Source organism: Haliotis asinina, chromosome 1 (genome assembly GCF_037392515.1).
Source record: "Haliotis asinina isolate JCU_RB_2024 chromosome 1, JCU_Hal_asi_v2, whole genome shotgun sequence".
Taxonomy (NCBI): Eukaryota; Metazoa; Mollusca; class Gastropoda; order Lepetellida; family Haliotidae; genus Haliotis; species Haliotis asinina.
Genome location: NC_090280.1, coordinates 43,518,421 through 43,535,272, shown reverse-complemented (window position 1 = coordinate 43,535,272; position 16,852 = coordinate 43,518,421). Strand labels below are relative to the sequence as shown.

General features: G+C 39.6%; 1 protein-coding gene across 3 annotated transcripts in view; it reads right to left on the bottom strand.

The window, feature by feature from the left end:
* The window catches only part of LOC137291758 (kin of IRRE-like protein 1), a 117,440-nt gene extending 101,233 nt beyond the window's left edge, over positions 1-16,207 (bottom strand). For all 3 annotated transcript variants that reach the window (XR_010957279.1, XM_067823273.1, XM_067823286.1), the window contains exon 1: positions 16,155-16,207. The gene's annotated coding sequence lies outside the window, so the exon portion shown is untranslated. The remainder of the gene's footprint in view (positions 1-16,154) is intronic.
* Between the last annotated feature and the right edge of the window lie 645 nt (positions 16,208-16,852).

Sequence of the window (16,852 nt, the reverse complement as noted above, 5' to 3'; positions counted from 1 at the left end):
TTACTATTGGTGCTTGAATGTAAGATGCTGGCAGTTGACTTCAGCTGTTGCTGCACACTGAGTCCATGTTTACAACCCGGCACACAAAGGCATGTCTTTGATTCTTAGAAGTAGAATGTCAGTTCAATCAGGGGTGAAAATCATGAAACTAACATAAATACAAGCAAGAGTATGCTGTTCCTGGGTGATTGCAGTTAGGTTCATACCTCACAACTTGAGAGTTTGATATCTTCAGATATGTTTAGCTTGGATCCACAGATTTTGCTTTCACTTTCAAGTATTTCACACACAGAATTGTTCAGAACTTTTATGAACTTTGATGGATGTTATGTTCAACCCGCTTCAATCGTGATCGTTTGCTAGTCTTTGGTTCTGATCCACACTTTAGCACATGTGGTATCAGAATCCTTGGTAATCTGACTTTGTTCGAAAGAAGCCTATTCACCTAACAGTGAAAGGGTACCCGGGAGGAAAAGACTGGAGTCCAAAAAATTTACAATGCTCAGAGCACAAGTGGATGATGGTGATGATGATGATGATGATGATGATGATGACAACGACGATGATGGCGGCAACAGTGGCGGTGAAGACAATTTAATATCAGCTTAATGCATCATTCATTCTGCACTATGAACATTAAGTAGATACATAATATTTCTTTAAATCTCAGTTCATACACTCAAAAAAGTTTGCAATGTATTTTGCACCCTGCCGATAGGAATTAGTCATGTTAAATTCAGCATAAGTGAAAGTTCAAACCAGTTCAGCAAAACATTTGAAGACATATTTCTCTGCTCATGCAGACTCTTTTATGTTTCTTGTGTACTTCAGCTACTGCAGAAGTTATGGCAGCAACGGGGAAGAGCTGGATTGTTTTGTAGACAGCCATCCACAGGAAGCTGGGTGGTACGCAAGTTATCCCACATCATGTAACAATTGAGGCTTGCATATTGAAGAGTTTACTTAGACCTGAGATATGTCTCAAACAACTCCACAGTGATTCAGAGGTTCTTTATTGTGAGGAAAATAGATGCCAACATCTGACTTCAAGTCAGCCCAGAACAGTGGCTATTATTTACAGCCAGCTTGTAACGGAGGCCATGACCACTTGCGGATATTTGGAAACAAAATATCATAAGAAGGTCAGATGAGCCAAACGATGGTTTGAATGGGCATTGAGGCTTTAATTGATTCCATCGTGTCTGCTGTTTGCCAGTCTGCAGCAGACTGTTACCACGCCAGTTTCCTGGTCACTTTGTCCAATGTAGCTTCTCTCAAAAGCTGTAAAGTATCATTCCCAATACTAAACAATGAACCTGTCTGAAGTGAGGCAACTACAACCAGATATACTGAAGGGAATCCCAAAGACTGCTGGGCATACACAGCCATATATTGCCCAGTCCTTTATGTCCTCTCAGGCAAACAGTATATCCTGTCAGACATGGCATAGTCATGGCTTACACATCACAGTAGGTACTGTCAGATAACAAGATCCACAAGGTACTGTCAGACAACAAGATCCACTAGGTACAGTCAGACAACAAGATCCGCTAGGTACTGTCCGACAACAAGATCCACTAGGTACTGTCCGACAACAAGATCCGCTAGGTACTGTCAGATAACAAGATCCACAAGGTACTGTCAGACAACAAGATCCGCTAGGTACTGTCAGATAACAAGATCCACAAGGTACTGTCAGACAACAAGATCCACTAGGTACTGTCAGACAACAAGATCCACTAGGTACTGTCAGACAACAAGATCTGCAAGGTACTGTCAGACAACAAGACCCAGGTACTGTCAGACAACAAGGTCTAGTCAGACAACAAGATCCACTAGGTATTGTCAAAAAACAAGATCCAGGTATTGTCAGACGAGACCCAGCTATTCTCAGACAACAAGATCCATTAAGTATTGTCAGACAACAAGATCCAGGTACCATCAGACAACAAGGCCTAGTCAGACAACAAGTAGCTCCAGGTACTGTCAGACAACATGGCCTAGTCAGACAACAAGTAGCTCCAGGTACCATCAGACAACAAGGCTTAGTCAGACAACAAGTAGCTCCAGGAACTGTCAGACAACAAGGCCTAGTTAGACAACAAGTAGCTCCAGGAACTGTCAGACAACATGGCCTAGTCAGACAAGTAGCTCCAAGTAATGTCAGACAACAAGGAACTCAAGGTAATGTCAGACAAGAAGAAACTCAAGGTAATGTCAGACAAGTCCTACGAAATATGATCAGACCATAAGGCTCACTAGGTACTGTCAGACAACAAAGCCATCTAAGTACTGTCAGACACCAAGGCCCAGTAGTTAAGATCAGACAACACGTCCTACTAATTACTGTCAGACAACAAGGGCTCACTATCTGTTGCCTGGCAAACATGTCCACATTGCATTACTTCCAATAGCATAAAGCTATATGTGAGTGGTATAAACAGTTATATAAATTTCATTCAGTCATGTATACTGCTACATGAGGTGATGAGTTACCAAAACATGTTTTCTGAGAAGTTGTCTTACGACATTTTCACATTAAATCACTGCATGAAAGAACCAATGATACAAGTTTTTTCTTGAGGTGATGAGGGGTGCACATGACACAGTCACTGAAGACCTCCAGGAACAGCCCAGGTCTTACATTAGTCTGTGTCTGTGGCCTGGACAGTACATCCCTAGAATTTGTCCCGTCTGCAACTATTTGTATTTACGATAAATTGGCCTGTCTTAGGACACATCCGATTTGCTGCTCTTGTGTTTCACTGCGGTGGTATTTATATCTGTAAGATCCTAGGCTATTGTCTAGTCAGGTCAGATGTAGTTATGCTCAATGGGTTTTTCATGTTGCTAAAGACTTACCAGGGATTTGCGTCAGACTGACAATAGCTAAGAATTATACCACTGTCTTTGTTCTCTTGTGAGCCGTACTCAGCCTAAACAAATACATTTCTCACAAGGAAATTATTTCTTGTGTCAATTCCTGTCTCCAAGAAAAAGAGCACATGGAAGGAACCCATTTTCCATCATTATATCTGGCTTATGCTGATTGGCTCTGATCGTCACACCTCCCACAAAGTGTTGTCAGCTCACTGCCAACAGGTAGGAACTGGCAATCTCTGTAGTAGTATCACAAGACAAAAATATTCTCCAAAGATAAAAGCACAGATAACTTCTGCAATAACAATTACGCATTGATCGGAACAGTTGTCCTCTTTCAACTATTCACTGATTTCTACGTACTGGAAGCACCCTTCAAGAAGATGGTTTCTAACCCCAAACAGCCAATAGCCCCCTGAGAACTCTTGATCCTGTAAATTATATTAGAAAGTAACATACTTCAGTGTTGTATACAAACACGGCATCACCTAGATATGTATCACAACGACCAAGAAACAGGTGTTAAATCAAGCTAATGTCATAAACTAGCAACAAACTTTGTGTAAGTTCAACAATGTTGTTCTACAGTGTGAGCTGAAGGGATTGTGCGGGTCTGAAACCCCAGCATGCCTGACATTATCTGTGTTTGTTTTCAGAAGCAGTATATGCCTATCTGGGTGTGATGGCGGAACCTCTTGGACTATAAACTCATCTTGATTTATTTTGGTAGGGAGAGTAATCCCCCTTTTTGACAAGGAATATTAGCAGTGGTGATTGATCTCCTGGTCTGGTCAGATCGACTGGCCCGGGAGCAACAGCGCACACAGAGCAGTCTCATCATGGAAAGCAGCACTCTACAAGCAAGCTGATATTGTGCTGTGTTTGGTCCCCAGGGTTTACTGCCTCTCTTGCTTGTCTTATATCTGGCGTAGTAGATATCAAACACTTATCAAATATCACAGGTTGATCTTGCAACCATATCACATAAGTATCTCTCCTCTGAAATCAGTCTGAAAATAATTTTGCCAATAGTTTTTATTGTTTTGATATGGAAACTTGGATACCTTCTATCAAGTGCTAATAAAACTAAACTAAGTATTAATTTTGGCTCTTTCCTTTACATCTTGCCGTACCTGCACACAATATGTTTTTTAAACTTAAGTTTCAGTCCAGTTTCCATCAAGTTTCTGCACTGCAGAGACCAAGCTATTTTTGCTGTGAATGTTTGTTTTAAATGATTCAGAGCCTGAGTGGACATATTGTCGTTTGTATGTACACAGTCTACTTGATCTCCTCCCACATCTCACTCAAGTCAACCTGCTGTTCACAAGGGTCAGCCTTGTACGTCTCATCATACAACATACAGGATACAACGTGAAAATGGTTACCTAGTCAGCAGTTTGGGGATGTCCTGTGAGTGTTAAGATGCTGACATTCTGGCATCACAAAGGTGTATGCATCTACAGTGACACAGTGCTTCACTATCTGGACACTTCATGAAGCTGCAATATTGTGGTAGTGGCACTCCTCACTGTTCCTGGACACCAACATGCAATGTAACCATTTACTCACTGCTGTTGTGCTCTTGGAGAAGGGAATAGAACAAGCTCAAATCTTTTCATATCTATAACTGAGGTCATTGATGATATAATATGACACAGAGATCTCCAACGAACAGTAAGTGGCCTTTATAACCCTAGAAGGTTACCAATGTAAAGTAGATGGCCCTTATAACACTGGGAGATCTCCATTATGCAGTAGATGGCCTTTATAACACTGGGAGATCTCCAATATACAGTAGATGGCCTTTATAACACTGGGAGATCTCCAATATACAGTAGATGGTCTTTATAACACTGGGAGGTCACCAATGAACAGTGGATGACCTTTATAATGCTGGGAGATCTCCAATGTACAGTAGATGGCCTTTATAATGCTGGGAGATCTCCAATGTACAGTAGATGGCCTTTATAATGCTGGGAGATCTCCAATGTACAGTAGATGGCCTTTATAATGCTGGGAGATCTCCAATGTACAGTGGATGGCCTTTATAATGCTGGGAGATCTCCAATGTACAGTACATGGCCGTATTAACACTAGGAAGTCACCAATGTACAGAAGATGGCCTTTATAACTTCCAATGTACAGTAGATGGTCTTTATAACACTGGGAGATCAGTGATTGTAATGGGGTAGACATCTATGACACAAAGAGGTCATGGATGTTTTGTCTGGACCTTAACAAACCTGAAAACTGCCTCATGTGATCACTCCTGCCACTACTCTGAGTTTTATTGTAACATTATCAGGAGAGAGAATGTTGGTGCCATAAACGCATACTGCAGTGTTCTTGCAATAGTCTATCCCTGCTGTATATCTGACCTCAGGTATGTCACAGGAATCTGCTTAACAAAGACAAGAACGATAATGTTCATAGAGGTATGAAGTTATTGAACTCATCTTTGTTCTCAAATACCCTCTGGAAAGGTTAACAAGTTTAGCTGGAGTGATCCATAACTTGTGTAATGTGCAGTCTTGCCAACCTACAACAGATCTGTCTGTCACCCCTTCACTTCACACATGATCAACCTGATATAACAGGGCTGACCACATTCTTAAACTGATCATAGACTCCAGGTCTACTTATCTCCAACAAATCTCATTCCCTACAATCCTGTCTAGTTCTTACATGTCACTATTGTGGGTGTAAGTTCCCATTCTGCCAGTCTGTCTGAACTGTAGGCTTGGCTGGCTGAGGTGTGGAGATGTCCAGCATCCATTGATCATTCACATCACTCATACCTTGGCTGGCTCCAACAGAACTTTTTGCTGTCACTCCTGATTACTCCTGAAATCTGTTATATCCTTCCGTGTCAAGCTGATACCTCTGCCCATCACCTCCACCCCTGCCAGGACACATCCGTGCAACCATCATTGCAGAATGATTTGCTGTAGAGTTCTCACTCATACATCAGTTGTAACACAGACCAAGTCTACATTTCACCCAACAGCTTTACTTGTGCTGACAATTTAAATGCAACCTGAAACTGACTCATTATCACTTCATACAATACATGAACAATGTTTTGGCTGAGTTGAACCACAGAATCACATTTCACCTTTAAGGATGTACTGACTTTACACTATCAAGTGCTAACTCCCTTTCAACCAGCTAGGAACCCACCACATCAACCAACTACAGGACCACCACGTTCAGAGACACCACCACATCAACCAACTACAGGACTACCAGGTTCAGAGACACCACCACATCAACCAACTACACGACTACCACTTTCAAAAACACCACCACTGTATGGTGGTCAAAAGAGGGCACCAATATGTAACCCATATTGACTACTGCTGAGACCAACCAGCGCCTTTAAAAAAGAACCAAACAAACATGAAATGTCTATATTCGTTTTCAGATGATCTTAAAATGGTTTCTCACTTATCATCATTTTCATTTTCTGCTTTAAGGTTATTTTCAATGAAAACTGATCACAGCAAACCCAATTCTGACCCAAAAATCATATCACAGTATAACATGATAATAGCCAGAAGGAGTTGGACATCATCAAACTTGGTTTCACTTGGCCTTGATTATTTTGTCTAGGCAGGGGAGCGATTCACCGAAAGTTCCAAAATTGTCTAACTTCATTATCTGTTCTGGAATACTGGTGAGATATGGGCGTTATCAAATGATATCTCCAAATTATTTTCTAGTTTATGCTGGATTAATTAAGTTATTTACACTTTCGTGTTCCTGCATGGTGGAGTGCTACTGGGACAGATGGTCGAGGGGAGAGAGTGCACCTGTAGCACCTGATACCCAGGGGACTGAGCTACTTCCTCCAGCTACAAAAATGGCTACAGGTAGTCTAACAAGGCTGTTATCTACAAAAACACAACCCATCAACAGTTCACACAGACCATGTACCTCATTACTCCAAAAACATGAGTAGTAGGTGTATTCTGTTGTGGTAAAGTGGTTCAACAATTTCTATTTTAGTTAACATAATACCAATTCTGTCAAGGCAGTGTATGTGTACTATTCACTGGGATACCTATCTACAAGTAGTTTCAACAAGCCATCTGTTTTCACATTATCAAGCCTCAGTCTAGTATCACAGAGCATTATAGCTAAAATGGATAGAATTATCATTAAAATGACCGCACGTTATCAGAAATGAGCGGTCCACTGTAACTTGATAATGCCCGCAAAATGCTTGACGACGGGCCATTATCAAGCCCGTTGTTAGGTGATGTCATAAGTAGCTTAGCTGCTGAAGTTCAATCACCTACGGCTCGATTGAACTTGACCATATATCTGGCTCACATTCGGCACATGTGCCTGTGCCATTATGCACTTTCCTGCCTGTGCCATCCATAACAATTGTACCATAAATTACAACATACAGCAATGAAAATATCGACTTGAAGTCTAACGTTGTTGATCACTGAAAACAATGGCGGCTGGTAGTATGAGCAAAGGTCAAGGTCGAATGTCGTCACTCAATAGCGACGTCAGCTCTGTTGTTCTATGACGTGACTATATTTGTAAAATGTGTGTCAGTGACCTCCGTCGTTTTGTTGTTGGCAGTAAATGCTTCTAAACCGATGGCGTTATTTTTAATCTTATTTTATTCAAAATTCTATTCATTTTAGCTATAATAACGGTAACGCTATTTTTCAGGGCAGTCGGGCAGTTAATGAAAGACCTCGGGCTTCTGCAAATGATAATGCCCTGAAAAATAGCGTTACCCTTATAACAGTGAGCTGCAGTAACATCGCTCTACATCCACTGATGACAACTTGAACGACTGATACAGTCCCAATCGTGCAGGTGATAGCACGTCAGCTTTGATACTGATGACTGATGTTGGTTGTTTCTTTTACCCTGTTGGTTGAGAGTTTAGTTTTATGCCACATTCACCAATATTCCAGCTATATGGTGGCAGTCTATAAATAATCAAGTCTGGACCTGACAATCCAGTGATCAACAGCACAAGCATCAATCTGTGCATAGGGAACAGATGACATGTGTCAACCAAGTCAGCAAGCCTGATTGCCATGATATCTGATAGTCGCCTCTTAAGACAAGCACAGTCCCTTTTCTGGCAAGCATAGGTTGCTGAAGACCTATTCTATCCCGGATCTTCACGGGTTTATGGTTGTATGAAGGATGACAAGGAGGCTTCAAGCCATCATTGTTCTTCAGTCTCCTACAACAAGGTAACACTGTAATGAGCTGGCCCTGAACCTGGGAAACCAGGTGATTTGTTACATGGAAATTGTGTGGCATGTTATTGATAAAGTAATCTCGGTAATCGAAGGCATAGTAAAGTATTCTGTGATTGTGCAAGTTAGCTGAATGATTTGGATATGGATAGCTGTAGAAGCTGACAATGTAATGAATTTGTGTTGGAAAGCACGGTGCAACAATCAATACACAGTCTAGATGGCATATTCAGAGTCTAATATCACATATGAATTTAGAGGGAAAGGGAGGGGCTATGTCTACTCATATGACAAGCATGGAAACATGCACTTCAAACATTGGTGTTCAAAACCACCATCATAAACTGAAGCTGACATGGATTTGATACTGTACATGAATGTACATGAATTCATAACTTGTTACCATGGCCCAGACATACAACACATAGGTTTATCTCAACCCTGAGAAACATACGAATGTGACAGAGTGTCTAACATCCCCTGCTACTGATATACTACAATACGGCAGATGTACATGGACATCCTGTACTTCTAAGACCAGGATACAGCTGTGACTGGTGTCCAGCCCTGGAATGGACATCCTGTACTTCTAAGACCAGGATACAGCTGTGACTGGTGTCCAGCCCTGGAATGGACATCCTGTACTTCTAAGACCAGGATACAGCTGTGACTGGTGTCCAGCCCTGGAATGGACATCCTGTACTTCTAAGACCAGGATACAGCTGTGACTGGTGTCCAGCCCTGGAATGGACATCCTGTACTTCTAAGACCAGGATAGAAGCTGTGACTGTTGTCCAGCCCTGGCCTAGTTGTGACACATGGGAGATCACTTGTCATTATCCTGAAGAGAAGGAAAGTATGAAGTGTCTATTCTTGACATTCATCAGTCACAGAAATGGTTAGGGTCAACCTCTGTTCCCACTGGTCCGGGGAGGTACAAAATTAGCAGCCTGAGATTGGTGAAACAGTGAGGTGTGCGTTACAGGAAGAGTAATGGTATACATACATATGTGGCCATGAAAGGAGCAAGCAACTCCTAAGTAAAATGAGACCCGTCAGATGAGAACCTACAGATAAATGTGCTTTGCCTAGGAATACAGCATTACAATAAGTGTTGGGTGGAGTACAGCATGTTACAAGAAAGTGATGTGTTAGTGACACTTAATCTTTAATACTTCTCTTGAAGATATCTTCCTTGAGGTGCTGAGTTTAAATGTACCAGCAGTGATAGTATCCAGTGCAGGGGTTCCTTTCACAAAACAACCTTTACTAAAGTTAATCTTAACTCCCATTCTTTAACACTGCACTAAGGTTAACCTTAACTCCCATTCTTTAACACTGCACTAAGGTCAACCTTAACTCCCATTCTTTAACACTTCACTAAGGTTAATCTTAACTCCCATTCTTTAACATTGCACTAAGGTTAACCATAACTCCCATTCTTTAACACTGCACTAAGGTTAACCTTAACTCCCATTCTTTAACATTCCACTAAGGTTAACCATAACTCCCATTCTTTAACACTGCACTAAGGTTAATCTTAACTCCCATTCTTTAACACTGCACTAAGGTTAACCATAACTCCCATTCTTTAACACTGCACTAAGGTTAACCATAACTCCCATTCTTTAACACTGCACTAAGGTTAATCTTAACTCCCATTCTTTAACACTTCACTAAGGTTAACCTTAACTACCATTCTTTAACACTGCACTAAGGTTAACCTTAACTCCCATTCTTTAACATTCCACAAAGGTTAACCATAACTCCCATTCTTTAACACTGCACTAAGGTTAACCATAACTCCCATTCTTTAACACTGCACTAAGGTTAATCTTAACTCCCATTCTTTAACACTGCACTAAGGTTAACCTTAACTCCCATTCTTTAACACTGCACTAAGGTTAACCTTAACTCCCATTCTTTAACACTGCACTAAGGTTAACCATAACTACCATTCTTTAACACTGCACTAAGGTTAACCTTAACTCCCATTCTTTAACATTGCACTAAGGTTAACCTTAACTACCATTCTTTAACACTGCACTAAGGTTAATCTTAACTCCCATTCTTTAACACTGCACTAAGGTTAACCATAACTCCCATTCTTTAACACTGCACTAAGGTTAACCTTAACTCCCATTCTTTAACACTGCACTAAGGTTAATCTTAACTCCCATTCTTTAACACTGCACAAAGATTAACCATAACTCCCATTCTTTAACACTGCACTAAGGTTAACCTTAACTCCCATTCTTTAACACTGCACTAAGGTTAACCTTAACTCCCATTCTTTAACACTGCACTAAGGTTAATCTTAACTCCCATTCTTTAACACTGCACTAAGGTTAACCATAACTCCCATTCTTTAACACTGCACTAAGGTTAATCTTAACTCCCATTCTTTAACACTGCATTAAGGTTAACCATAACTCCCATTCTTTAACACTGCACAAAGGTTAACCATAACTCCCATTCTTTAACACTGCACTAAGGTTAATCTTAACTCCCATTCTTTAACACTGCATTAAGGTTAACCATAACTCCCATTCTTTAACACTGCACAAAGGTTAACCATAACTCCCATTCTTTAACACTGCACTAAGGTTAACCTTAACTCCCATTCTTTAACACTGCACTAAGGTTAACCATAACTCCCATTCTTTAACACTGCACTAAGGTTAATCTTAACTCCCATTCTTTAACACTGCATTAAGGTTAACCATAACTCCCATTCTTTAACACTGCACTAAGGTTAACCTTAACTCCCATTCTTTAACACTGCACTAAGGTTAACCATAACTCCCATTCTTTAACACTGCACTAAGGTTAATCTTAACTCCCATTCTTTAACACTGCATTAAGGTTAACCATAACTCCCATTCTTTAACACTGCACAAAGGTTAACCATAACTCCCATTCTTTAACACTGCACTAAGGTTAACCTTAACTCCCATTCTTTAACACTGCATTAAGGTTAACCTTAACTCCCATTCTTTAACACTGCACTAAGGTTGACCATAACTCCCATTCTTTAACACTGCACTAAGGTTAACCATAACTCCCATTCTTTAACACTGCACTAAGGTTAACCATAACTCCCATTCTTTAACACTGCACTAAGGTTAACCATAACTCCCATTCTTTAACACTGCACTAAGGTTAACCTTAACTCCCATTCTTTAACACTGCACTAAGGTTAACCTTAACTCCCATTCTTTAACACTGCACTAAGGTTAATCTTAACTCCCATTCTTTACCACTGCACTAAGGTTAATCTTAAATCCCATTCTTTAACACTGCACTAAGGTTAACCATAACTCCCATTCTTTAACATTCCACTAAGGTTAACCATAACTACCATTCTTTCACACTGCACTAAGGTTAACTATAACTCCCATTCTTTAACACTGCACTAAGGTTAATCTTAACTCCCATTCTTTAACACTGCACTAAGGTTAATCTTAAATCCCATTCTTTAACACTGCACTAAGGTTAACCATAACTACCATTCTTTAACACTGCACTAAGGTTAACCATAACTACCATTCTTTAACACTGCACTAAGGTTAACCTTAACTCCCATTCTTTAACACTGCACTAAGGTTAACCATAACTCCCATTCTTTAACACTGCACTAAGGTTAACCTTAACTCCCATTCTTTAACACTGCACTAAGGTTAACCATAACTCCCATTCTTTAACACTGCACTAAGGTTAACCATAACTCCCATTCTTTAACACTGCACTAAGGTTAACCTTAACTCCCATTCTTTAACACTGCACTAAGGTTAACCTTAACTCCCATTCTTTAACACTGCACTAAGGTTAATCTTAACTCCCATTCTTTACCACTGCACTAAGGTTAATCTTAAATCCCATTCTTTAACACTGCACTAAGGTTAACCATAACTCCCATTCTTTAACATTCCACTAAGCTTAACCATAACTACCATTCTTTCACACTGCACTAAGGTTAACTATAACTCCCATTCTTTAACACTGCACTAAGGTTAATCTTAACTCCCATTCTTTAACACTGCACTAAGGTTAATCTTAAATCCCATTCTTTAACACTGCACTAAGGTTAACCATAACTACCATTCTTTAACACTGCACTAAGGTTAACCATAACTACCATTCTTTAACACTGCACTAAGGTTAACCATAACTCCCATTCTTTAACACTGCACTAAGGTTAACCATAACTCCCATTCTTTAACACTGCACTAAGGTTAACCTTAACTCCCATTCTTTAACACTGCACTAAGGTTAATCTTAACTCCCATTCTTTAACACTGCACTAAGGTTAATCTTAACTCCCATTCTTTAACACTGCACTAAGGTTAACCATAACTCCCATTCTTTAACATTGCACTAAGGTTAACCATAACTACCATTCTTTAACACTGCACTAAGGTTAATCTTAACTCCCATTCTTTAACACTGCACTAAGGTTAACCTTAACTCCCATTCTTTAACACTGCACTAAGGTTAATCTTAACTCCCATTCTTTAACACTGCACTAAGGTTAACCATAACTCCCATTCTTTAACACTGCACTAAGGTTAACCATAACTCCCATTCTTTAACACTGCACTAAGGTTAACCTTAACTCCCATTCTTTAACACTGCACTAAGGTTAACCATAACTCCCATTCTTTAACACTGCACTAAGGTTAACCTTAACTCCCATTCTTTAACACTGCACTAAGGTTAACCATAACTCCCATTCTTTAACACTGCACTAAGGTTAACCTTAACTCCCATTCTTTAACACTGCACTAAGGTTAACCTTAACTCCCATTCTTTAACACTGCACTAAGGTTAACCTTAACTCCCATTCTTTAACACTGCACTAAGGTTAACCATAACTCCCATTCTTTAACACTGCACAAAGGTTAACCTTAACTCCCATTCTTTAACACTGCACTAAGGTTAACCTTAACTCCCATTCTTTAACACTGCACTAAGGTTAACCATAACTACCATTCTTTAACACTGCACTAAGGTTAACCATAACTCCCATTCTTTAACACTGCACTAAGGTTAACCTTAACTCCCATTCTTTAACACTGCACTAAGGTTAACCTTAACTCCCATTCTTTAACACTGCACTAAGGTTAACCTTAACTCCCATTCTTTAACACTGCACTAAGGTTAACCTTAACTCCCATTCTTTACCACTGCACTAAGGTTAACCTCAACTGCCATTCTTTAACACTGCACTAAGGTTAACTATAACTCCCATTCTTTAACACTGCACTAAGGTTAACCTTAACTCCCATTCTTTACCACTGCACTAAGGTTAACCTCAACTGCCATTCTTTAACACTGCATTAAGGTTAACTTAGTGACATACTATCACCTTAGTGCTTTGTGAAAGCAGGCCCAGGAAGACTAGGAACCATTCTTCTTCTAGTAAAGAAAACTAAACAAAAGTTCATCTGCCATGTAACTGTACTGACAGTATAATTTGCAAATTGTTTGATCCATGTTTTGTACAAATAAGGAGACACTTTGTGTTTGAGAGATGGTTCCTCAGAGTACAGATCCCATGTGCAGGAAAATTACATCACATAATCCGTGCTATATACATGACACTCAAAAGTCTGCTCATATCTACATAGTAAGAGGTGACTAACGGGATTGGGTGGTCAGACTCGCTGACTCGTTTGACACATGTGATCGGTTCCCAATTGCGCAGATCGATGCTCATACCGTTGATCACTGGATTGTCTGGTCCAGACTCGATAATTTACAGACCACTGCCATATAGCTGGAATGTTGCTGAGTGCAGCTTAAACCTAAACTCACGCACTTATATCGACATGACACTAGACATGACATATGCCTGGCATGCTCATGAAGAGATAAAGGAATTCATGACACTAGCTAAATCTAAATATAATGAATAGAAAATGTGGATCAGTTGCAGGGTGATGTTTTGGGGTTCCGTATATCGATGGTTTTCTTGGTTGATGTCTCCAGAATTGCCATTCCCCACACACGTGGAAACTAGCTTAGCGAACATTTACCCAGGTTTATCCATTACATGTAGTTTCATTGAGTTGTTCATGGATGTTCTGAATAAGAGACTGAATATTTTTCTTCTAATCAACAGAGACATAGATATTTATCTGGATTATGCCTGACTATGTATCCCTGAATTTGCAGCTGATGTCTAGATTTTTTAGGCAGAAGAAACATGATCTGCCAGAGGAAATAATATGGAAAAAACAAAAGTAAATGTTTGTAAAAATGGTGGAAGATAGTACAGGAAAAATGATTCAATATGATGAAGAAATATGTAATACTTCCTGGAAGTGATAACTCCATGTATTTTTTCAGTTTGTTATCAGTATTGACTAGCACTTTGATACAAGCAGTTTCTAGTATGTTCTTATCAACATCAATGTTTAACTGTTACCTTTTAACTTGTTCTTTAAGATTTTCTATACCAAAGTTGTTCTGTTTTTTCTTCAATGAGGAAATCTGGAGATTGAATATTGAAAAGGAAGTTGTGTACCAGGTACCAGGACCTCTTGGCAGATATAGATGGTATCCCCTGTCTTATTATACCTTAAGTATGTCTGTTCAAAATTGGATGCTGATATTGCTATATAATCTTTATGTCAAGAATTATTATAGCATGGGAGGTTAATGGGGTTCGAACCACCATCCTGTTTTAAAATAACTGAAGACAGCATCGAAGATTTTTTTTTTGAACCTCCTGAGACACTAAGGTACTGGCTGGGATATTGGAGAAACAATGCATAAAAAGTTATGGAATATATGGAAACTGACATAAACAGAAAATGAACTTAATGTCAAAATGTAGCATTATGATATTTGTTCTGTCCTGTTTTAAAATAACTGAAGACAGCATCGAAGATTTATTTTTTGAACCTCCTGAGACACTAAGGTACTGGCTGGGATATTGGAGAAACAATGCATAAAAAGTTATGGAATATATGTGAACTGACATAAACAGAAAATGAACTTAATGTGAAAATGTAGCATTATGACATTTGTTCTTTCCATTTAAAACAATCCACAAACATATCTTTCATAATGTCACGACAATAAAGAAGGAAATCAGTAACTCTACCTCCTGAGTGCAGATCATGTGTGACCAGTCAGCAGCAATGAAGTTGGACAGCTGCAAGTATACCTTCTGCACTCTAGATGAAGATCATATCTAACCAATCGGCAAAAATGAAGATAGACACCAGCAAATCTACCCTCTAGAAGAAAATCATGTTTGACCTATCAGCAACAATGAAGTAGGACAATAACAAATCTACCTTCAAGACGAAGATCATGTCTGACCAATCAGCAACAATGAAGTTGGACACCTGTAAATCTACCTTTATGATGAATACCACGTCTGATAAATCAGCAACAATGAAGCTGGACACCAGCAAATTACCTTCTTGATGAAGATCACGTCTGCCCAATCAGCAATAATGAAGTAGGACAATAACAAATCAACTTTCTTGATGAAGATCATGTCGGCTCATTCTACAAAAGAACCTTCAGAAAAACAGCTTTCTACATGACATCAGGCTTGAATAACATGGCTCAGACTTGGAATAACATGGCTCAGACTTGCATGCACAGAACCTGCCACGGATCCTGAAAAACATGGCACAAACTTGACCATTATCTCAAACTCCTTCATACTAGAGAGACTTCGGTCGAAAAAACATGTTTAATCAAAACAACAATCCACTTGCCTGCTACAGGCTAACACAGTTGGGATTGCTGATGGTGTAATATCTCCAATCAGTTCCACATATTTAAGGCATGAGACACCTGCCCCACCTCATCTAATCAGAAACTGTTAAGTGGTATAATCACAGATATTACAGGTACCTGTATGACAAGTCTGCAAGGAAAAACAAAGGTCTGTCAATCAGATAAAATCGGCAAACCCTTTGGCTATACTGCCTTACTTAATCTTTTTCTGTGCTGCTAATTTCATGTGTAAATTATTGATGCTGATCAATGTGCTGTAAACATCTCACTTACCTCTCAGATTATCTCCTGCCTTGTTGAGTTAAACTCACATCCACTGCAGTTCTGAAACAAGCGGAAATTATGTGAACAACGTTGTTTGGGCATGCATGAGATCGGGAAGCTGATAAGCCCCAGAATATACTGGTATTGACTTTTATCTAAACTTAGGATCAGGATGGAAGAACACCTAAAATATCAACATTCAATTAGCGAAATAACAGTGAACTATTTAAAGTATATAAACAATAGCTTCTGAACTATACGTGCTTATGGATCGTCTCCTCTCATTAGGCACAATGTGCCTAATCTTTGTGGGGAGACATTCAGTGGTTCAACAGAGGGGATAATATAATTGTGATTTTACAAACTGAATGTCTGCTGCGTCAGGTGATTGTCTCATATCAAGCAGTGTCCCTTGTTAGGGGTGTGATGACACAACAAGGAAGACAGGCAGACAGACACTGATTGATCAGATTGATGCTCATGCTGTTGATCACTGAATTGTCTGATGCTCATGCTGTTGATCACTGAACTGTCTGGACCAGACTCAATTATTTACAGTCCATCGCCATATAGCCTGAATACTGCTGAGAGGACGTAAAACTAAACTCACTTACTCACAATAACCAGGCTGTATATCTGCATTAATCAGTTGTATCCCTGACACACTTTACAGATGATTGGCCTACTGTTGAGGTTAATCTGTGTGC